Genomic DNA, 23,838 nt, shown 5'->3' with positions numbered 1-23,838 from the left:
CGCGGAATTCCAGTTTTATGGCCGTAAAATGTCAAAAAACATAATTTGGTCATGGAGGAGCGGTGACTATGGTTCCTTAGGCCATATTCCATGTCCCGGAAAAATATTAGGCGATCCGGGTCCGGGGTCCCAGGCCCACGGCAGAAGGCGTGGGCTATAGCACACGAAAATTTGGGACTCGCGCGGAATTCCAGTTTTATGGCCGTAAAATGCCAAAAAACATAATTTGGTCAAGGCGGGGCGGTGAGTATGGTTCCTTAGGCCGTTTTTGACATCCAAGAAAAATTTTAGGCGATCCGGATCCGGGGTCCCGGGCCCACGGCGGAAGGCGTGGGCTATAGCACACGAAATTTTGGGACTCGCGCGGAATTCCAATTTTATGGCCGTAAAATGCCAAAAAACATAATTTGGTCATGGAGGAGCGGTGACTATGGTTCCTTAGGCCATATTCCATGTCCCGGAAAAATATTAGGCGATCCGGGTCCGGGGTCCCAGGCCCACGGCGGAAGGCGTGGGCTATAGCACACGAATATTTGGGACTCGCGCGGAATTCCAGTTTTATGGCCGTAAAATGCCAAAAAACATAATTTGGTCAAGGCGGGGCGGTGAGTATGGTTCCTTAGGCCGTTTTTGACATCCAAGAAAAATTTTAGGCGATCCGGATCCGGGGTCCCGGGCCCACGGCGGAAGGCGTGGGCTATAGCACACGAAATTTTGGGACTCGCGCGGAATTCCAGTTTTATGGCCGTAAAATACCAAAAAACCTAATTTGGTCATGGCGGAGTGGTGACTATGGTTCCTTAGGCCGTATTCCATGTCCCGGAAAAATTTTAGGCGATCCGGGTCCTGTGTCCTAGGCCCACGGCGGAAGGCGTGGGCTAAACCACACGAAAATTTGGGACTCGCGCGGAATTCCAGTTTTATTGCCGTTAAATGCCAAAAAACATAATTTGGTCAATGCGGGGCGGTGAGTATGGTTCCTTAGGCCGTTTTTGACATCCAGGAAAAATTTTAGGCGATCCGGATCCGGGGTCCCGGGCCCACGGCGGAAGGCGTGGGCTATAGCACACGAAATTTTGGGACTCGCGCGGAATTCCAATTTTATGGCCGTAAAATGCCAAAAACCATAATTTGATCATGGCTGGGTGGTTAATATGTTTCTATAGGCCATATTCGACGTCCTAGAAATATTTTAGGCGATTCGGGTCCGGGGTCCCGGGCCTACGGCGGAAGGTGTGGGCTATAGCACACGAAAATTTGGGACTCGCGCGGAATTCCAGTTTTATGGCCGTAAAATGTCAAAAAACATAATTTGGTCATGGAGGAGCGGTGACTATGGTTCCTTAGGCCATATTCCATGTCCCGGAAAAATATTAGGCGATCCGGGTCCGGGGTCCCAGGCCCACGGCAGAAGGCGTGGGCTATAGCACACGAAAATTTGGGACTCGCGCGGAATTCCAGTTTTATGGCCGTAAAATGCCAAAAAACATAATTTGGTCAAGGCGGGGCGGTGAGTATGGTTCCTTAGGCCGTTTTTGACATCCAAGAAAAATTTTAGGCGATCCGGATCCGGGGTCCCGGGCCCACGGCGGAAGGCGTGGGCTATAGCACACGAAATTTTGGGACTCGCGCGGAATTCCAATTTTATGGCCGTAAAATGCCAAAAAACATAATTTGGTCATGGAGGAGCGGTGACTATGGTTCCTTAGGCCATATTCCATGTCCCGGAAAAATATTAGGCGATCCGGGTCCGGGGTCCCAGGCCCACGGCGGAAGGCGTGGGCTATAGCACACGAATATTTGGGACTCGCGCGGAATTCCAGTTTTATGGCCGTAAAATGCCAAAAAACATAATTTGGTCAAGGCGGGGCGGTGAGTATGGTTCCTTAGGCCGTTTTTGACATCCAAGAAAAATTTTAGGCGATCCGGATCCGGGGTCCCGGGCCCACGGCGGAAGGCGTGGGCTATAGCACACGAAATTTTGGGACTCGCGCGGAATTCTAGTTTTATGGCCGTAAAATACCAAAAAACCTAATTTGGTCATGGCGGAGTGGTGACTATGGTTCCTTAGGCCGTATTCCATGTCCCGGAAAAATTTTAGGCGATCCGGGTCCTGTGTCCTAGGCCCACGGCGGAAGGCGTGGGCTAAACCACACGAAAATTTGGGACTCGCGCGGAATTCCAGTTTTATTGCCGTTAAATGCCAAAAAACATAATTTGGTCAATGCGGGGCGGTGAGTATGGTTCCTTAGGCCGTTTTTGACATCCAGGAAAAATTTTAGGCGATCCGGATCCGGGGTCCCGGGCCCACGGCGGAAGGCGTGGGCTATAGCACACGAAATTTTGGGACTCGCGCGGAATTCCAATTTTATGGCCGTAAAATGCCAAAAAACATAATTTGGTCATGGAGGAGCGGTGACTATGGTTCCTTAGGCCATATTCCATGTCCCGGAAAAATATTAGGCGATCCGGGTCCGGGGTCCCAGGCCCACGGCAGAAGGCGTGGGCTATAGCACACGAAAATTTGGGACTCGCGCGGAATTCCAGTTTTATGGCCGTAAAATGCCAAAAAACATAATTTGGTCAAGGCGGGGCGGTGAGTATGGTTCCTTAGGCCGTTTTTGACATCCAAGAAAAATTTTAGGCGATCCGGATCCGGGGTCCCGGGCCCACGGCGGAAGGCGTGGGCTATAGCACACGAAATTTTGGGACTCGCGCGGAATTCCAATTTTATGGCCGTAAAATGCCAAAAAACATAATTTGGTCATGGAGGAGCGGTGACTATGGTTCCTTAGGCCATATTCCATGTCCCGGAAAAATATTAGGCGATCCGGGTCCGGGGTCCCAGGCCCACGGCGGAAGGCGTGGGCTATAGCACACGAATATTTGGGACTCGCGCGGAATTCCAGTTTTATGGCCGTAAAATGCCAAAAAACATAATTTGGTCAAGGCGGGGCGGTGAGTATGGTTCCTTAGGCCGTTTTTGACATCCAAGAAAAATTTTAGGCGATCCGGATCCGGGGTCCCGGGCCCACGGCGGAAGGCGTGGGCTATAGCACACGAAATTTTGGGACTCGCGCGGAATTCCAGTTTTATGGCCGTAAAATACCAAAAAACCTAATTTGGTCATGGCGGAGTGGTGACTATGGTTCCTTAGGCCGTATTCCATGTCCCGGAAAAATTTTAGGCGATCCGGGTCCTGTGTCCTAGGCCCACGGCGGAAGGCGTGGGCTAAACCACACGAAAATTTGGGACTCGCGCGGAATTCCAGTTTTATTGCCGTTAAATGCCAAAAAACATAATTTGGTCAATGCGGGGCGGTGAGTATGGTTCCTTAGGCCGTTTTTGACATCCAGGAAAAATTTTAGGCGATCCGGATCCGGGGTCCCGGGCCCACGGCGGAAGGCGTGGGCTATAGCACACGAAATTTTGGGACTCGCGCGGAATTCCAATTTTATGGCCGTAAAATGCCAAAAACCATAATTTGATCATGGCTGGGTGGTTAATATGTTTCTATAGGCCATATTCGACGTCCTAGAAATATTTTAGGCGATTCGGGTCCGGGGTCCCGGGCCTACGGCGGAAGGTGTGGGCTATAGCACACGAAAATTTGGGACTCGCGCGGAATTCCAGTTTTATGGCCGTAAAATGTCAAAAAACATAATTTGGTCATGGAGGAGCGGTGACTATGGTTCCTTAGGCCATATTCCATGTCCCGGAAAAATATTAGGCGATCCGGGTCCGGGGTCCCAGGCCCACGGCAGAAGGCGTGGGCTATAGCACACGAAAATTTGGGACTCGCGCGGAATTCCAGTTTTATGGCCGTAAAATGCCAAAAAACATAATTTGGTCAAGGCGGGGCGGTGAGTATGGTTCCTTAGGCCGTTTTTGACATCCAAGAAAAATTTTAGGCGATCCGGATCCGGGGTCCCGGGCCCACGGCGGAAGGCGTGGGCTATAGCACACGAAATTTTGGGACTCGCGCGGAATTCCAATTTTATGGCCGTAAAATGCCAAAAAACATAATTTGGTCATGGAGGAGCGGTGACTATGGTTCCTTAGGCCATATTCCATGTCCCGGAAAAATATTAGGCGATCCGGGTCCGGGGTCCCAGGCCCACGGCGGAAGGCGTGGGCTATAGCACACGAATATTTGGGACTCGCGCGGAATTCCAGTTTTATGGCCGTAAAATGCCAAAAAACATAATTTGGTCAAGGCGGGGCGGTGAGTATGGTTCCTTAGGCCGTTTTTGACATCCAAGAAAAATTTTAGGCGATCCGGATCCGGGGTCCCGGGCCCACGGCGGAAGGCGTGGGCTATAGCACACGAAATTTTGGGACTCGCGCGGAATTCTAGTTTTATGGCCGTAAAATACCAAAAAACCTAATTTGGTCATGGCGGAGTGGTGACTATGGTTCCTTAGGCCGTATTCCATGTCCCGGAAAAATTTTAGGCGATCCGGGTCCTGTGTCCTAGGCCCACGGCGGAAGGCGTGGGCTAAACCACACGAAAATTTGGGACTCGCGCGGAATTCCAGTTTTATTGCCGTTAAATGCCAAAAAACATAATTTGGTCAATGCGGGGCGGTGAGTATGGTTCCTTAGGCCGTTTTTGACATCCAGGAAAAATTTTAGGCGATCCGGATCCGGGGTCCCGGGCCCACGGCGGAAGGCGTGGGCTATAGCACACGAAATTTTGGGACTCGCGCGGAATTCCAATTTTATGGCCGTAAAATGCCAAAAAACCATAATTTGGTCAAGGCGGGGCGGTGAGTATGGTTCCTTAGGCCGTTTTTGACATCCAAGAAAAATTTTAGGCGATCCGGATCCGGGGTCCCGGGCCCACGGCGGAAGGCGTGGGCTATAGCACACGAAATTTTGGGACTCGCGCGGAATTCTAGTTTTATGGCCGTAAAATACCAAAAAACCTAATTTGGTCATGGCGGAGTGGTGACTATGGTTCCTTAGGCCGTATTCCATGTCCCGGAAAAATTTTAGGCGATCCGGGTCCTGTGTCCTAGGCCCACGGCGGAAGGCGTGGGCTAAACCACACGAAAATTTGGGACTCGCGCGGAATTCCAGTTTTATTGCCGTTAAATGCCAAAAAACATAATTTGGTCAATGCGGGGCGGTGAGTATGGTTCCTTAGGCCGTTTTTGACATCCCGGAAAAATATTAGGCGATCCGGGTCCGGGGTCCCAGGCCCACGGCAGAAGGCGTGGGCTATAGCACACGAAAATTTGGGACTCGCGCGGAATTCCAGTTTTATGGCCGTAAAATGCCAAAAAACATAATTTGGTCAAGGCGGGGCGGTGAGTATGGTTCCTTAGGCCGTTTTTGACATCCAAGAAAAATTTTAGGCGATCCGGATCCGGGGTCCCGGGCCCACGGCGGAAGGCGTGGGCTATAGCACACGAAATTTTGGGACTCGCGCGGAATTCCAATTTTATGGCCGTAAAATGCCAAAAAACATAATTTGGTCATGGAGGAGCGGTGACTATGGTTCCTTAGGCCATATTCCATGTCCCGGAAAAATATTAGGCGATCCGGGTCCGGGGTCCCAGGCCCACGGCGGAAGGCGTGGGCTATAGCACACGAATATTTGGGACTCGCGCGGAATTCCAGTTTTATGGCCGTAAAATGCCAAAAAACATAATTTGGTCAAGGCGGGGCGGTGAGTATGGTTCCTTAGGCCGTTTTTGACATCCAAGAAAAATTTTAGGCGATCCGGATCCGGGGTCCCGGGCCCACGGCGGAAGGCGTGGGCTATAGCACACGAAATTTTGGGACTCGCGCGGAATTCCAGTTTTATGGCCGTAAAATACCAAAAAACCTAATTTGGTCATGGCGGAGTGGTGACTATGGTTCCTTAGGCCGTATTCCATGTCCCGGAAAAATTTTAGGCGATCCGGGTCCTGTGTCCTAGGCCCACGGCGGAAGGCGTGGGCTAAAGCACACGAAAATTTGGGACTCGCGCGGAATTCCAGTTTTATTGCCGTTAAATGCCAAAAAACATAATTTGGTCAATGCGGGGCGGTGAGTATGGTTCCTTAGGCCGTTTTTGACATCCAGGAAAAATTTTAGGCGATCCGGATCCGGGGTCCCGGGCCCACGGCGGAAGGCGTGGGCTATAGCACACGAAATTTTGGGACTCGCGCGGAATTCCAATTTTATGGCCGTAAAATGCCAAAAACCATAATTTGATCATGGCTGGGTGGTTAATATGTTTCTATAGGCCATATTCGACGTCCTAGAAATATTTTAGGCGATTCGGGTCCGGGGTCCCGGGCCTACGGCGGAAGGTGTGGGCTATAGCACACGAAAATTTGGGACTCGCGCGGAATTCCAGTTTTATGGCCGTAAAATGTCAAAAAACATAATTTGGTCATGGAGGAGCGGTGACTATGGTTCCTTAGGCCATATTCCATGTCCCGGAAAAATATTAGGCGATCCGGGTCCGGGGTCCCAGGCCCACGGCAGAAGGCGTGGGCTATAGCACACGAAAATTTGGGACTCGCGCGGAATTCCAGTTTTATGGCCGTAAAATGCCAAAAAACATAATTTGGTCAAGGCGGGGCGGTGAGTATGGTTCCTTAGGCCGTTTTTGACATCCAAGAAAAATTTTAGGCGATCCGGATCCGGGGTCCCGGGCCCACGGCGGAAGGCGTGGGCTATAGCACACGAAATTTTGGGACTCGCGCGGAATTCCAATTTTATGGCCGTAAAATGCCAAAAAACATAATTTGGTCATGGAGGAGCGGTGACTATGGTTCCTTAGGCCATATTCCATGTCCCGGAAAAATATTAGGCGATCCGGGTCCGGGGTCCCAGGCCCACGGCGGAAGGCGTGGGCTATAGCACACGAATATTTGGGACTCGCGCGGAATTCCAGTTTTATGGCCGTAAAATGCCAAAAAACATAATTTGGTCAAGGCGGGGCGGTGAGTATGGTTCCTTAGGCCGTTTTTGACATCCAAGAAAAATTTTAGGCGATCCGGATCCGGGGTCCCGGGCCCACGGCGGAAGGCGTGGGCTATAGCACACGAAATTTTGGGACTCGCGCGGAATTCCAGTTTTATGGCCGTAAAATACCAAAAAACCTAATTTGGTCATGGCGGAGTGGTGACTATGGTTCCTTAGGCCGTATTCCATGTCCCGGAAAAATTTTAGGCGATCCGGGTCCTGTGTCCTAGGCCCACGGCGGAAGGCGTGGGCTAAACCACACGAAAATTTGGGACTCGCGCGGAATTCCAGTTTTATTGCCGTTAAATGCCAAAAAACATAATTTGGTCAATGCGGGGCGGTGAGTATGGTTCCTTAGGCCGTTTTTGACATCCAGGAAAAATTTTAGGCGATCCGGATCCGGGGTCCCGGGCCCACGGCGGAAGGCGTGGGCTATAGCACACGAAATTTTGGGACTCGCGCGGAATTCCAATTTTATGGCCGTAAAATGCCAAAAACCATAATTTGATCATGGCTGGGTGGTTAATATGTTTCTATAGGCCATATTCGACGTCCTAGAAATATTTTAGGCGATTCGGGTCCGGGGTCCCGGGCCTACGGCGGAAGGTGTGGGCTATAGCACACGAAAATTTGGGACTCGCGCGGAATTCCAGTTTTATGGCCGTAAAATGTCAAAAAACATAATTTGGTCATGGAGGAGCGGTGACTATGGTTCCTTAGGCCATATTCCATGTCCCGGAAAAATATTAGGCGATCCGGGTCCGGGGTCCCAGGCCCACGGCAGAAGGCGTGGGCTATAGCACACGAAAATTTGGGACTCGCGCGGAATTCCAGTTTTATGGCCGTAAAATGCCAAAAAACATAATTTGGTCAAGGCGGGGCGGTGAGTATGGTTCCTTAGGCCGTTTTTGACATCCAAGAAAAATTTTAGGCGATCCGGATCCGGGGTCCCGGGCCCACGGCGGAAGGCGTGGGCTATAGCACACGAAATTTTGGGACTCGCGCGGAATTCCAATTTTATGGCCGTAAAATGCCAAAAAACATAATTTGGTCATGGAGGAGCGGTGACTATGGTTCCTTAGGCCATATTCCATGTCCCGGAAAAATATTAGGCGATCCGGGTCCGGGGTCCCAGGCCCACGGCGGAAGGCGTGGGCTATAGCACACGAATATTTGGGACTCGCGCGGAATTCCAGTTTTATGGCCGTAAAATGCCAAAAAACATAATTTGGTCAAGGCGGGGCGGTGAGTATGGTTCCTTAGGCCGTTTTTGACATCCAAGAAAAATTTTAGGCGATCCGGATCCGGGGTCCCGGGCCCACGGCGGAAGGCGTGGGCTATAGCACACGAAATTTTGGGACTCGCGCGGAATTCCAGTTTTATGGCCGTAAAATACCAAAAAACCTAATTTGGTCATGGCGGAGTGGTGACTATGGTTCCTTAGGCCGTATTCCATGTCCCGGAAAAATTTTAGGCGATCCGGGTCCTGTGTCCTAGGCCCACGGCGGAAGGCGTGGGCTAAAGCACACGAAAATTTGGGACTCGCGCGGAATTCCAGTTTTATTGCCGTTAAATGCCAAAAAACATAATTTGGTCAATGCGGGGCGGTGAGTATGGTTCCTTAGGCCGTTTTTGACATCCAGGAAAAATTTTAGGCGATCCGGATCCGGGGTCCCGGGCCCACGGCGGAAGGCGTGGGCTATAGCACACGAAATTTTGGGACTCGCGCGGAATTCCAATTTTATGGCCGTAAAATGCCAAAAACCATAATTTGATCATGGCTGGGTGGTTAATATGTTTCTATAGGCCATATTCGACGTCCTAGAAATATTTTAGGCGATTCGGGTCCGGGGTCCCGGGCCTACGGCGGAAGGTGTGGGCTATAGCACACGAAAATTTGGGACTCGCGCGGAATTCCAGTTTTATGGCCGTAAAATGTCAAAAAACATAATTTGGTCATGGCGGAGCGGTGACTATGGTTCCTTAGGCCGTATTCCATGTCCCGGAAAAATTTTAGGCGATCCGGGTCCTGTGTCCTAGGCCCACGGCGGAAGGCGTGGGCTAAAGCACACGAAAATTTGGGACTCGCGCGGAATTCCAGTTTTATTGCCGTAAAATGCCAAAAAACATAATTTGGTCAATGCGGGGCGGTGAGTATGGTTCCTTAGGCCGTTTTTGACATCCAGGAAAAATTTTAGGCGATCTGGATCCGGGGTCCCGGGCCCACGGCGGAAGGCGTGGGCTATAGCACACGAAATTTTGGGACTCGCGCGGAATTCCAATTTTATGGCCGTAAAATGCCAAAAAACATAAATTGATCATGGAGGGGCGGTGAATTTGTTTCCTTAGACCGTATTCTATGTCCCGAAAAAATTTTAGGCGATCCGGGTCCGGGGTCCCGGGCCCACGGTGGAAGGCGTGGGCTATGCACACGAAAATTTGGGACTCGCGCAGAATTCCAATTTTATGGCCGTAAAATGCCAAAAAACATAATTTGATCATGGAGGGGTGGTTAATATGTTTCTATAGGCCATATTCGACGTCCTAGAAAATTTTTAGGCCATTCGGGTCCGGGGTCCCGGGCCTACGGCGGAAGGTGTGGGCTATAGCACACGAAAATTTGGGACGCGCGCGGAATTCCAGTTTTATGGCCGTAAAATGCCAAAAAACATAATTTGATCATGGCGAGGCAGTGAGTATGGTTCCTTAGGCCATATTAGACATCCCGGAAAAATTTTAGGCGATCCGAATCCGGGGTCCCGGGCCCACGGCGGAAGGCGTGGGCTATAGCACACGAAAATTTGGGACTCGCGCGAATTTCCAGTTTTATGGCCGTAAAATGCCAAAAAACATAATTTGGTCATGGAGGAGCGGTGACTATGGTTCCTTAGGCCGTATTCCATGTCCCGGAAAAATTTTAGGCGATCCGGGTCCGGGGTCCCAGGCCCACGTCGGAAGGCGTGGGCTATAGCACACGAAAATTTGGGACTCGCGCGGAATTCCAGTTTTATGGCCGTAAAATGCCAAAAAACATAATTTGGTCAAGGCGGGGCGGTGAGTATGGTTCCTTAGGCCGTTTTTGACATCCAGGAAAAATTTTAGGCGATCCGGATCCGGGGTCCCGGGCCCACGGCGGAAGGCGTGGGCTATAGCACACGAAATTTTGGGACTCGCGCGGAATTCCAATTTTATGGCCGTAAAATGCCAAAAAACATAAATTGATCATGGAGGGGCGGTGAATTTGTTTCCTTAGACCGTATTCCATGTCCCGGAAAAATATTAGGCGATCCGGGTCCGGGGTCCCAGGCCCACGGCGGAAGGCGTGGGCTATAGCACACGAAAATTTGGGACTCGCGCGGAATTCCAGTTTTATGGCCGTAAAATGCCAAAAAACATAATTTGGTCAAGGCGGGGCGGTGAGTATGGTTCCTTAGGCCGTTTTTGACATCCAGGAAAAATTTTAGGCGATCCGGATCCGGGGTCCCGGGCCCACGGCGGAAGGCGTGGGCTATAGCACACGAAATTTTGGGACTCGCGCGGAATTCCAGTTTTATGGCCGTAAAATGCCAAAAAACATAATTTGGTCATGGATGAGCGGTGACTATGGTTCCTTAGGCCATATTCCATGTCCCGGAAAAATATTAGGCGATCCGGGTCCGGGGTCCCAGGCCCACGGCGGAAGGCGTGGGCTATAGCACACGAAAATTTGGGACTCGCGCGGAATTCCAGTTTTATGGCCGTAAAATGCCAAAAAACATAATTTGGTCAAGGCGGGGCGGTGAGTATGGTTCCTTAGGCCGTTTTTGACATCCAGGAAAAATTTTAGGCGATCCGGATCCGGGGTCCCGGGCCCACGGCGGAAGGCGTGGGCTATAGCACACGAAATTTTGGGACTCGCGCGGAATTCCAATTTTATGGCCGTAAAATGCCAAAAAACATAAATTGATCATGGAGGGGCGGTGAATTTGTTTCCTTAGGCCGTATTCCATGTCCCGGAAAAATTTTAGGAGATCCGGGTCCTGTGTCCTAGGCCCACGGCGGAAGGCGTGGGATAAAGCACACGAAAATTTGGGACTCGCGCGGAATTCCAGTTTTATTGCCGTAAAATGCCAAAAAACATAATTTGGTCAATGCGGGGTGGTGAGTATGGTTCCTTAGGCCATTTTTGATATCCAGGAAAAATTTTAGGCGATCCGGATCCGGGGTCCCGGGCCCACGGCGGAAGGCGTGGGCTATAGCACACGAAATTTTGGGACTCGCGCGGAATTCCAATTTTATGGCCGTAAAATGCCAAAAACCATAATTTGATCATGGCTGGGTGGTTAATATGTTTCTATAGGCCATATTCGACGTCCTAGAAAAATTTTAGGTGATTCGGGTCCAGGGTCCCGGGCCTACGGCGGAAGGTGTGGGCTATAGCACACGAAAATTTGGGACTCGCGCGGAATTCAAGTTTTATGGCCGTAAAATGTCAAAAAACATAATTTGGTCATGGCTGAGCGGTGACTATGGTTCCTTAGGCCGTATTCCATGTCCCGGAAAAATTTTAGGCGATCCGGGTCCTGTGTCCTAGGCCCACGGCGGAAGGCGTGGGCTAAAGCACACGAAAATTTGGGACTCGCGCGGAATTCCAGTTTTATTGCCGTAAAATGCCAAAAAACATAATTTGGTCAATGCGGGGCGGTGAGTATGGTTCCTTAGGCCATTTTTGACATCCAGGAAAAATTTTAGGCGATCCGGATCCGGGGTCCCGGGCCCACGGCGGAAGGCGTGGGCTATAGCACACGAAATTTTGGGACTCGCGCGGAATTCCAATTTTATGGCCGTAAAATGCCAAAAAACATAAATTGATCATGGAGGGGCGGTGAATTTGTTTCCTTAGACCGTATTCTATGTCCCGGAAAAATTTTAGGCGATCCGGGTCCGGGGTCCCGGGCCCACGGTGGAAGGCGTGGGCTATGCACACGAAAATTTGGGACTCGCGCAGAATTCCAATTTTATGGCCGTAAAATGCCAAAAAACATAATTTGATCATGGAGGGGTGGTTAATATGTTTCTATAGGCCATATTCGACGTCCTAGAAAATTTTTAGGCCATTCGGGTCCGGGGTCCCGGGCCTACGGCGGAAGGTGTGGGCTATAGCACACGAAAATTTGGGACGCGCGCGGAATTCCAGTTTTATGGCCGTAAAATACCAAAAAACATAATTTGATCATGCCGAGGCAGTGAGTATGGTTCCTTAGGCCATATTAGACATCCCGGAAAATTTTTAGGCGATCCGAATCCGGGGTCCCGGGCCCACGGCGGAAGGCGTGGGCTATAGCACACGAAAATTTGGGACTCGCGCAAATTTCCAGTTTTATGGCCGTAAAATGCCAAAAAACATAATTTGGTCATGGAGGAGCGGTGACTATGGTTCCTTAGGCCGTATTCCATGTCCCGGAAAAATTTTAGGCGATCCGGGTCCGGGGTCCCAGGCCCACGGCGGAAGGCGTGGGCTATAGCACACGAAAATTTGGGACTCGCGCGGAATTCCAGTTTTATGGCCGTAAAATGCCAAAAAACATAATTTGGTCAAGGCGGGGCGGTGAGTATGGTTCCTTAGGCCGTTTTTGACATCCAGGAAAAATTTTAGGCGATCCGGATCCGGGGTCCCGGGCCCACGGCGGAAGGCGTGGGCTATAGCACACGAAATTTTGGGACTCGCGCGGAATTCCAATTTTATGGCCGTAAAATGCCAAAAAACATAAATTGATCATGGAGGGGCGGTGAATTTGTTTCCTTAGACCGTATTCTATGTCCCGAAAAAATATTAGGCGATTCGGGTCCGGGGTCCCAGGCCCACGGCGGAAGGCGTGGGCTATAGCACACGAAAATTTGGGACTCGCGCGGAATTCCAGTTTTATGGCCGTAAAATGCCAAAAAACATAATTTGGTCAAGGCGGGGCGGTGAGTATGGTTCCTTAGGCCGTTTTTGACATCCAGGAAAAATTTTAGGCGATCCGGATCCGGGGTCCCGGGCCCACGGCGGAAGGCGTGGGCTATAGCACACGAAATTTTGGGACTCGCGCGGAATTCCAGTTTTATGGCCGTAAAATGCCAAAAAACATAATTTGGTCATGGCGGAGCGGTGACTATGGTTCCTTAGGCCGTATTCCATGTCCCGGAAAAATTTTAGGCGATTCGGGTCCTGTGTCCTAGGCCCACGGCGGAAGGCGTGGGCTAAAGCACACGAAAATTTGGGACTCGCGCGGAATTCCAGTTTTATTGCCGTAAAATGCCAAAAAACATAATTTGGTCAATGCGGGGTGGTGAGTATGGTTCCTTAGGCCATTTTTGATATCCAGGAAAAATTTTAGGCGATCCGGATCCGGGGTCCCGGGCCCACGGCGGAAGGCGTGGGCTATAGCACACGAAATTTTGGGACTCGCGCGGAATTCCAATTTTATGGCCGTAAAATGCCAAAAAACATAAATTGATCATGGAGGGGCGGTGAATTTGTTTCCTTAGACCGTATTCTATGTCCCGAAAAAATTTTAGGCGATCCGGGTCCGGGGTCCCGGGCCCACGGTGGAAGGCGTGGGCTATGCACACGAAAATTTGGGACTCGCGCAGAATTCCAATTTTATGGCCGTAAAATGCCAAAAAACATAATTTGATCATGGAGGGGTGGTTAATATGTTTCTATAGGCCATATTCGACGTCCTAGAAAATTTTTAGGCCATTCGGGTCCGGGGTCCCGGGCCTACGGCGGAAGGTGTGGGCTATAGCACACGAAAATTTGGGACGCGCGCGGAATTCCAGTTTTATGGCCGTAAAATGCCAAAAAACATAATTTGATCATGGCGGGGTGGTTAATATGTTTCTATAGGCCATATTCGACGTCCTAGAAAAATTTTAGGCGATTCGGGTCCGGGGTCCCGGGCCTACGGCGGAAGGTGTGGGCTATAGCACACGAAAATTTGGGACTCGCGCGGAATTCCAGTTTTATGGCCGTAAAATGTCAAAAAACATAATTTGGTCATGGCGGAGCGGTGACTATGGTTCCTTAGGCCGTATTCCATGTCCCGGAAAAATTTTAGGCGATCCGGGTCCTGTGTCCTAGGCCCACGGCGGAAGGCGTGGGCTAAAGCACACGAAAATTTGGGACTCGCGCGGAATTCCAGTTTTATTGCCGTAAAATGCCAAAAAACATAATTTGGTCAATGCGGGGCGGTGAGTATGGTTCCTTAGGCCATTTTTGATATCCAGGAAAAATTTTAGGCGATCCGGATCCGGGGTCCCGGGCCCACGGCGGAAGGCGTGGGCTATAGCACACGAAATTTTGGGACTCGCGCGGAATTCCAATTTTATGGCCGTAAAATGCCAAAAACCATAATTTGATCATGGCTGGGTGGTTAATATGTTTCAATAGGCCATATTCGACGTCCTAGAAAAATTTTAGGTGATTCGGGTCCGGGGTCCCGGGCCTACGGCGGAAGGTGTGGGCTATAGCACACGAAAATTTGGGACTCGCGCGGAATTCCAGTTTTATGGCCGTAAAATGTCAAAAAACATAATTTGGTCATGGCTGAGCGGTGACTATGGTTCCTTAGGCCGTATTCCATGTCCCGGAAAAATTTTAGGCGATCCGGGTCCTGTGTCCTAGGCCCACAGCGGAAGGCGTGGGCTATAGCACACGAAAATTTGGGACTCGCGCGGAATTCCAGTTTTATGGCCGTAAAATGCCAAAAAACATAATTTGGTCAAGGCGGGGCGGTGAGTATGGTTCCTTAGGCCATTTTTGACATCCAGGAAAAATTTTAGGCGATCCGGATCCGGGGTCCCGGGCCCACGGCGGAAGGCGTGGGCTATAGCACACGAAATTTTGGGACTCGCGCGGAATTCCAATTTTATGGCCGTAAAATGCCAAAAAACATAAATTGATCATGGAGGGGCGGTGAATTTGTTTCCTTAGACCGTATTCTATGTCCCGGAAAAATTTTAGGCGATCCGGGTCCGGGGTCCCGGGCCCACGGTGGAAGGCGTGGGCTATGCACACGAAAATTTGGGACTCGCGCAGAATTCCAATTTTATGGCCGTAAAATGCCAAAAAACATAATTTGATCATGGAGGGGTGGTTAATATGTTTCTATAGGCCATATTCGACGTCCTAGAAAATTTTTAGGCCATTCGGGTCCGGGGTCCCGGGCCTACGGCGGAAGGTGTGGGCTATAGCACACGAAAATTTGGGACGCGCGCGGAATTCCAGTTTTATGGCCGTAAAATGCCAAAAAACATAATTTGATCATGGCGAGGCAGTGAGTATGGTTCCTTAGGCCATATTAGACATCCCGGAAAAATTTTAGGCGATCCGAATCCGGGGTCCCGGGCCCACGGCGGAAGGCGTGGGCTATAGCACACGAAAATTTGGGACTCGCGCAAATTTCCAGTTTTATGGCCGTAAAATGCCAAAAAACATAATTTGGTCATGGAGGAGCGGTGACTATGGTTCCTTAGGCCGTATTCCATGTCCCGGAAAAATTTTAGGCGATCCGGGTCCGGGGTCCCAGGCCCACGGCGGAAGGCGTGGGCTATAGCACACGAAAATTTGGGACTCGCGCGGAATTCCAGTTTTATGGCCGTAAAATGCCAAAAAACATAATTTGGTCAAGGCGGGGCGGTGAGTATGGTTCCTTAGGCCGTTTTTGACATCCAGGAAAAATTTTAGGCGATCCGGATCCGGGGTCCCGGGCCCACGGCGGAAGGCGTGGGCTATAGCACACGAAATTTTGGGACTCGCGCGGAATTCCAATTTTATGGCCGTAAAATGCCAAAAAACATAAATTGATCATGGAGGGGCGGTGAATTTGTTTCCTTAGACCGTATTCCATGTCCCAGAAAAATATTAGGCGATTCGGGTCCGGGGTCCCAGGCCCACGGCGGAAGGCGTGGGCTATAGCACACGAAAATTTGGGACTCGCGCGGAATTCCAGTTTTATGGCCGTAAAATGCCAAAAAACATAATTTGGTCAAGGCGGGGCGGTGAGTATGGTTCCTTAGGCCGTTTTTGACATCCAGGAAAAATTTTAGGCGATCCGGATCCGGGGTCCCGGGCCCACGGCGGAAGGCGTGGGCTATAGCACACGAAATTTTGGGACTCGCGCGGAATTCCAGTTTTATGGCCGTAAAATGCCAAAAAACATAATTTGGTCATGGCGGAGCGGTGACTATGGTTCCTTAGGCCGTATTCCATGTCCCGGAAAAATTTTAGGCGATTCGGGTCCTGTGTCCTAGGCCCACGGCGGAAGGCGTGGGCTAAAGCACACGAAAATTTGGGACTCGCGCGGAATTCCAGTTTTATTGCCGTAAAATGCCAAAAAACATAATTTGGTCAATGCGGGGTGGTGAGTATGGTTCCTTAGGCCATTTTTGATATCCAGGAAAAATTTTAGGCGATCCGGATCCGGGGTCCCGGGCCCACGGCGGAAGGCGTGGGCTATAGCACACGAAATTTTGGGACTCGCGCGGAATTCCAATTTTATGGCCGTAAAATGCCAAAAAACATAAATTGATCATGGAGGGGCGGTGAATTTGTTTCCTTAGACCGTATTCTATGTCCCGAAAAAATTTTAGGCGATCCGGGTCCGGGGTCCCGGGCCCACGGTGGAAGGCGTGGGCTATGCACACGAAAATTTGGGACTCGCGCAGAATTCCAATTTTATGGCCGTAAAATGCCAAAAAACATAATTTGATCATGGAGGGGTGGTTAATATGTTTCTATAGGCCATATTCGACGTCCTAGAAAATTTTTAGGCCATTCGGGTCCGGGGTCCCGGGCCTACGGCGGAAGGTGTGGGCTATAGCACACGAAAATTTGGGACGCGCGCGGAATTCCAGTTTTATGGCCGTAAAATGCCAAAAAACATAATTTGATCATGGCGAGGCAGTGAGTATGGTTCCTTAGGGCCGTATTCCATGTCCCGGAAAAATTTTAGGCGATTCGGGTCCTGTGTCCTAGGCCCACGGCGGAAGGCGTGGGCTAAAGCACACGAAAATTTGGGACTCGCGCGGAATTCCAGTTTTATTGCCGTAAAATGCCAAAAAACATAATTTGGTCAATTGCGGGGCGGTGAGTATGGTTCCTTAGGCCGTTTTTGACATCCAGGAAAAATTTTAGGCGATCTGGATCCGGGGTCCCGGGCCCACGGCGGAAGGCGTGGGCTATAGCACACGAAATTTTGGGACTCGCGCGGAATTCCAATTTTATGGCCGTAAAATGCCAAAAAACATAAATTGATCATGGAGGGGCGGTGAATTTGTTTCCTTAGACCGTATTCTATGTCCCGAAAAAATTTTAGGCGATCCGGGTCCGGGGTCCCGGGCCCACGGTGGAAGGCGTGGGCTATGCACACGAAAATTTGGGACTCGCGCAGAATTCCAATTTTATGGCCGTAAAATGCCAAAAAACATAATTTGATCATGGAGGGGTGGTTAATATGTTTCTATAGGCCATATTCGACGTCCTAGAAAATTTTTAGGCCATTCGGGTCCGGGGTCCCGGGCCTACGGCGGAAGGTGTGGGCTATAGCACACGAAAATTTGGGACGCGCGCGGAATTCCAGTTTTATGGCCGTAAAATGCCAAAAAACATAATTTGATCATGGCGAGGCAGTGAGTATGGTTCCTTAGGCCATATTAGACATCCCGGAAAAATTTTAGGCGATCCGAATCCGGGGTCCCGGGCCCACGGCGGAAGGCGTGGGCTATAGCACACGAAAATTTGGGACTCGCGCAAATTTCCAGTTTTATGGCCGTAAAATGCCAAAAAACATAATTTGGTCATGGAGGAGCGGTGACTATGGTTCCTTAGGCCGTATTCCATGTCCCGGAAAAATTTTAGGCGATCCGGGTCCGGGGTCCCAGGCCCACGGCGGAAGGCGTGGGCTATAGCACACGAAAATTTGGGACTCGCGCGGAATTCCAGTTTTATGGCCGTAAAATGCCAAAAAACATAATTTGGTCAAGGCGGGGCGGTGAGTATGGTTCCTTAGGCCGTTTTTGACATCCAGGAAAAATTTTAGGCGATCCGGATCCGGGGTCCCGGGCCCACGGCGGAAGGCGTGGGCTATAGCACACGAAATTTTGGGACTCGCGCGGAATTCCAATTTTATGGCCGTAAAATGCCAAAAAACATAAATTGATCATGGAGGGGCGGTGAATTTGTTTCCTTAGACCGTATTCCATGTCCCGGAAAAATATTAGGCGATTCGGGTCCGGGGTCCCAGGCCCACGGCGGAAGGCGTGGGCTATAGCACACGAAAATTTGGGACTCGCGCGGAATTCCAGTTTTATGGCCGTAAAATGCCAAAAAACATAATTTGGTCAAGGCGGGGCGGTGAGTATGGTTCCTTAGGCCGTTTTTGACATCCAGGAAAAATTTTAGGCGATCCGGATCCGGGGTCCCGGGCCCACGGCGGAAGGCGTGGGCTATAGCACACGAAATTTTGGGACTCGCGCGGAATTCCAGTTTTATGGCCGTAAAATGCCAAAAAACATAATTTGGTCATGGCGGAGCGGTGACTATGGTTCCTTAGGCCGTATTCCATATCCCGGAAAAATTTTAGGCGATTCGGGTCCTGTGTCCTAGGCCCACGGCGGAAGGCGTGGGCTAAAGCACACGAAAATTTGGGACTCGCGCGGAATTTCAGTTTTATTGCCGTAAAATGCCAAAAAACATAATTTGGTCAATGCGGGGTGGTGAGTATGGTTCCTTAGGCCATTTTTGATATCCAGGAAAAATTTTAGGCGATCCGGATCCGGGGTCCCGGGCCCACGGCGGAAGGCGTGGGCTATAGCACACGAAATTTTGGGACTCGCGCGGAATTCCAATTTTATGGCCGTAAAATGCCAAAAAACATAAATTGATCATGGAGGGGCGGTGAATTTGTTTCCTTAGACCGTATTCTATGTCCCGAAAAAATTTTAGGCGATCCGGGTCCGGGGTCCCGGGCCCACGGTGGAAGGCGTGGGCTATGCACACGAAAATTTGGGACTCGCGCAGAATTCCAATTTTATGGCCGTAAAATGCCAAAAAACATAATTTGATCATGGAGGGGTGGTTAATATGTTTCTATAGGCCATATTCGACGTCCTAGAAAATTTTTAGGCCATTCGGGTCCGGGGTCCCGGGCCTACGGCGGAAGGTGTGGGCTATAGCACACGAAAATTTGGGACGCGCGCGGAATTCCAGTTTTATGGCCGTAAAATGCCAAAAAACATAATTTGATCATGGCGAGGCAGTGAGTATGGTTCCTTAGGCCATATTCGACGTCCTAGAAAAGTTTTAGGCGATTCGGGTCCGGGGTCCCGGGCCTACGGCGGAAGGTGTGGGCTATAGCACACGAAAATTTGGGACTCGCGCGGAATTCCAGTTTTATGGCCGTAAAATGTCAAAAAACATAATTTGGTCATGGCGGAGCGGTGACTATGGTTCCTTAGGCCGTATTCCATGTCCCGGAAAAATTTTAGGCGATCCGGGTCCTGTGTCCTAGGCCCACGGCGGAAGGCGTGGGCTAAAGCACACGAAAATTTGGGACTCGCGCGGAATTCCAGTTTTATTGCCGTAAAATGCCAAAAAACATAATTTGGTCAATGCGGGGCGGTGAGTATGGTTCCTTAGGCCATTTTTGACATCCAGGAAAAATTTTAGGCGATCCGGATCCGGGGTCCCGGGCCCACGGCGGAAGGCGTGGGCTATAGCACACGAAATTTTGGGACTCGCGCGGAATTCCAATTTTATGGCCGTAAAATGCCAAAAAACATAAATTGATCATGGAGGGGCGGTGAATTTGTTTCCTTAGACCGTATTCTATGTCCCGGAAAAATTTTAGGCGATCCGGGTCCGGGGTCCCGGGCCCACGGTGGAAGGCGTGGGCTATGCACACGAAAATTTGGGACTCGCGCAGAATTCCAATTTTATGGCCGTAAAATGCCAAAAAACATAATTTGATCATGGAGGGGTGGTTAATATGTTTCTATAGGCCATATTCGACGTCCTAGAAAATTTTTAGGCCATTCGGGTCCGGGGTCCCGGGCCTACGGCGGAAGGTGTGGGCTATAGCACACGAAAATTTGGGACGCGCGCGGAATTCCAGTTTTATGGCCGTAAAATGCCAAAAAACATAATTTGATCATGGCGAGGCAGTGAGTATGGTTCCTTAGGCCATATTAGACATCCCGGAAAAATTTTAGGCGATCCGAATCCGGGGTCCCGGGCCCACGGCGGAAGGCGTGGGCTATAGCACACGAAAATTTGGGACTCGCGCGAATTTCCAGTTTTATGGCCGTAAAATGCCAAAAAACATAATTTGGTCATGGAGGAGCGGTGACTATGGTTCCTTAGGCCGTATTCCATGTCCCGGAAAAATTTTAGGCGATCCGGGTCCTGTGTCCTAGGCCCACGGCGGAAGGCGTGGGCTAAAGCACACGAAAATTTGGGACTCGCGCGGAATTCCATTTTTATGGCCGTAAAATGCCAAAAAACATAATTTGGTCATGGAGGAGCGGTGACTATGGTTCCTTAGGCCGTATTCCATGTCCCGGAAAAATTTTAGGCGATCCGGGTCCGGGGTCCCAGGCCCACGTCGGAAGGCGTGGGCTATAGCACACGAAAATTTGGGACTCGCACGGAATTCCAGTTTTATGGCCGTAATATGCCAAAAAACATAATTTGATCATGGAGGGGCGGTGAATTTGTTTCCTTAGACCGTATTCTATGTCCCGAATAATTTTAGGCGATCCGGGTCCGGGGTCCCGGGCCCACGGTGGAAGGCGTGGGCTATGCACACGAAAATTTGGGACTCGCGCAGAATTCCAATTTTATGGCCGTAAAATGCCAAAAAACATAATTTGATCATGGAGGGGTGGTTAATATGTTTCTATAGGCCATATTCGACGTCCTAGAAAATTTTTAGGCCATTCGGGTCCGGGGTCCCGGGCCTACGGCGGAAGGTGTGGGCTATAGCACACGAAAATTTGGGACGCGCGCGGAATTCCAGTTTTATGGCCGTAAAATGCCAAAAAACATAATTTGATCATGGCGAGGCAGTGAGTATGGTTCCTTAGGCCATATTCGACGTCCTAGAAAAGTTTTAGGCGATTCGGGTCCGGGGTCCCGGGCCTACGGCGGAAGGTGTGGGCTATAGCACACGAAAATTTGGGACTCGCGCGGAATTCCAGTTTTATGGCCGTAAAATGTCAAAAAACATAATTTGGTCATGGCGGAGCGGTGACTATGGTTCCTTAGGCCGTATTCCATGTCCCGGAAAAATTTTAGGCGATCCGGGTCCTGTGTCCTAGGCCCACGGCGGAAGGCGTGGGCTAAAGCACACGAAAATTTGGGACTCGCGCGGAATTCCAGTTTTATTGCCGTAAAATGCCAAAAAACATAATTTGGTCAATGCGGGGCGGTGAGTATGGTTCCTTAGGCCATTTTTGACATCCAGGAAAAATTTTAGGCGATCCGGATCCGGGGTCCCGGGCCCACGGCGGAAGGCGTGGGCTATAGCACACGAAATTTTGGGACTCGCGCGGAATTCCAATTTTATGGCCGTAAAATGCCAAAAAACATAAATTGATCATGGAGGGGCGGTGAATTTGTTTCCTTAGACCGTATTCTATGTCCCGGAAAAATTTTAGGCGATCCGGGTCCGGGGTCCCGGGCCCACGGTGGAAGGCGTGGGCTATGCACACGAAAATTTGGGACTCGCGCAGAATTCCAATTTTATGGCCGTAAAATGCCAAAAAACATAATTTGATCATGGAGGGGTGGTTAATATGTTTCTATAGGCCATATTCGACGTCCTAGAAAATTTTTAGGCCATTCGGGTCCGGGGTCCCGGGCCTACGGCGGAAGGTGTGGGCTATAGCACACGAAAATTTGGGACGCGCGCGGAATTCCAGTTTTATGGCCGTAAAATGCCAAAAAACATAATTTGATCATGGCGAGGCAGTGAGTATGGTTCCTTAGGCCATATTAGACATCCCGGAAAAATTTTAGGCGATCCGAATCCGGGGTCCCGGGCCCACGGCGGAAGGCGTGGGCTATAGCACACGAAAATTTGGGACTCGCGCGAATTTCCAGTTTTATGGCCGTAAAATGCCAAAAAACATAATTTGGTCATGGAGGAGCGGTGACTATGGTTCCTTAGGCCGTATTCCATGTCCCGGAAAAATTTTAGGCGATCCGGGTCCTGTGTCCTAGGCCCACGGCGGAAGGCGTGGGCTAAAGCACACGAAAATTTGGGACTCGCGCGGAATTCCATTTTTATGGCCGTAAAATGCCAAAAAACATAATTTGGTCATGGAGGAGCGGTGACTATGGTTCCTTAGGCCGTATTCCATGTCCCGGAAAAATTTTAGGCGATCCGGGTCCGGGGTCCCAGGCCCACGTCGGAAGGCGTGGGCTATAGCACACGAAAATTTGGGACTCGCACGGAATTCCAGTTTTATGGCCGTAATATGCCAAAAAACATAATTTGATCATGGAGGGGCGGTGAATTTGTTTCCTTAGACCGTATTCTATGTCCCGAATAATTTTAGGCGATCCGGGTCCGGGGTCCCGGGCCCACGGTGGAAGGCGTGGGCTATGCACACGAAAATTTGGGACTCGCGCAGAATTCCAATTTTATGGCCGTAAAATGCCAAAAAACATAATTTGATCATGGAGGGGTGGTTAATATGTTTCTATAGGCCATATTCGACGTCCTAGAAAAATTTTAGGCGATTCGGGTCCGGGGTCCCGGGCCTACGGCGGAAGGTGTGGGCTATAGCACACGAAAATTTGGGACTCGCGCGGAATTCCAGTTTTATGGCCGTAAAATGTCAAAAAACATAATTTGGTCATGGCGGAGCGGTGACTATGGTTCCTTAGGCCGTATTCCATGTCCCGGAAAAATTTTAGGCGATCCGGGTCCTGTGTCCTAGGCCCACGGCGGAAGGCGTGGGCTAAAGCACACGAAAATTTGGGACTCGCGCGGAATTCCAGTTTTATTGCCGTAAAATGCCAAAAAACATAATTTGGTCAATGCGGGGCGGTGAGTATGGTTCCTTAGGCCGTTTTTGACATCCAGGAAAAATTTTAGGCGATCTGGATCCGGGGTCCCGGGCCCACGGCGGAAGGCGTGGGCTATAGCACACGAAATTTTGGGACTCGCGCGGAATTCCAATTTTATGGCCGTAAAATGCCAAAAAACATAAATTGATCATGGAGGGGCGGTGAATTTGTTTCCTTAGACCGTATTCTATGTCCCGAAAAAAATTTTAGGCGATCCGGGTCCGGGGTCCCGGGCCCACGGTGGAAGGCGTGGGCTATGCACACGAAAATTTGGGACTCGCGCAGAATTCCAATTTTATGGCCGTAAAATGCCAAAAAACATAATTTGATCATGGAGGGGTGGTTAATATGTTTCTATAGGCCATATTCGACGTCCTAGAAAATTTTTAGGCCATTCGGGTCCGGGGTCCCGGGCCTACGGCGGAAGGTGTGGGCTATAGCACACGAAAATTTGGGACGCGCGCGGAATTCCAGTTTTATGGCCGTAAAATGCCAAAAAACATAATTTGATCATGGCGAGGCAGTGAGTATGGTTCCTTAGGCCATATTAGACATCCCGGAAAAATTTTAGGCGATCCGAATCCGGGGTCCCGGGCCCACGGCGGAAGGCGTGGGCTATAGCACACGAAAATTTGGGACTCGCGCGAATTTCCAGTTTTATGGCCGTAAAATGCCAAAAAACATAATTTGGTCATGGAGGAGCGGTGACTATGGTTCCTTAGGCCGTATTCCATGTCCCGGAAAAATTTTAGGCGATCCGGGTCCGGGGTCCCAGGCCC

This window comes from Nicotiana sylvestris, chromosome 8 (genome assembly GCF_000393655.2).
Source record: "Nicotiana sylvestris chromosome 8, ASM39365v2, whole genome shotgun sequence".
Lineage (NCBI taxonomy): Eukaryota > Viridiplantae > Streptophyta > Magnoliopsida > Solanales > Solanaceae > Nicotiana > Nicotiana sylvestris.
Note: the sequence above shows the minus strand (reverse complement) of the source record.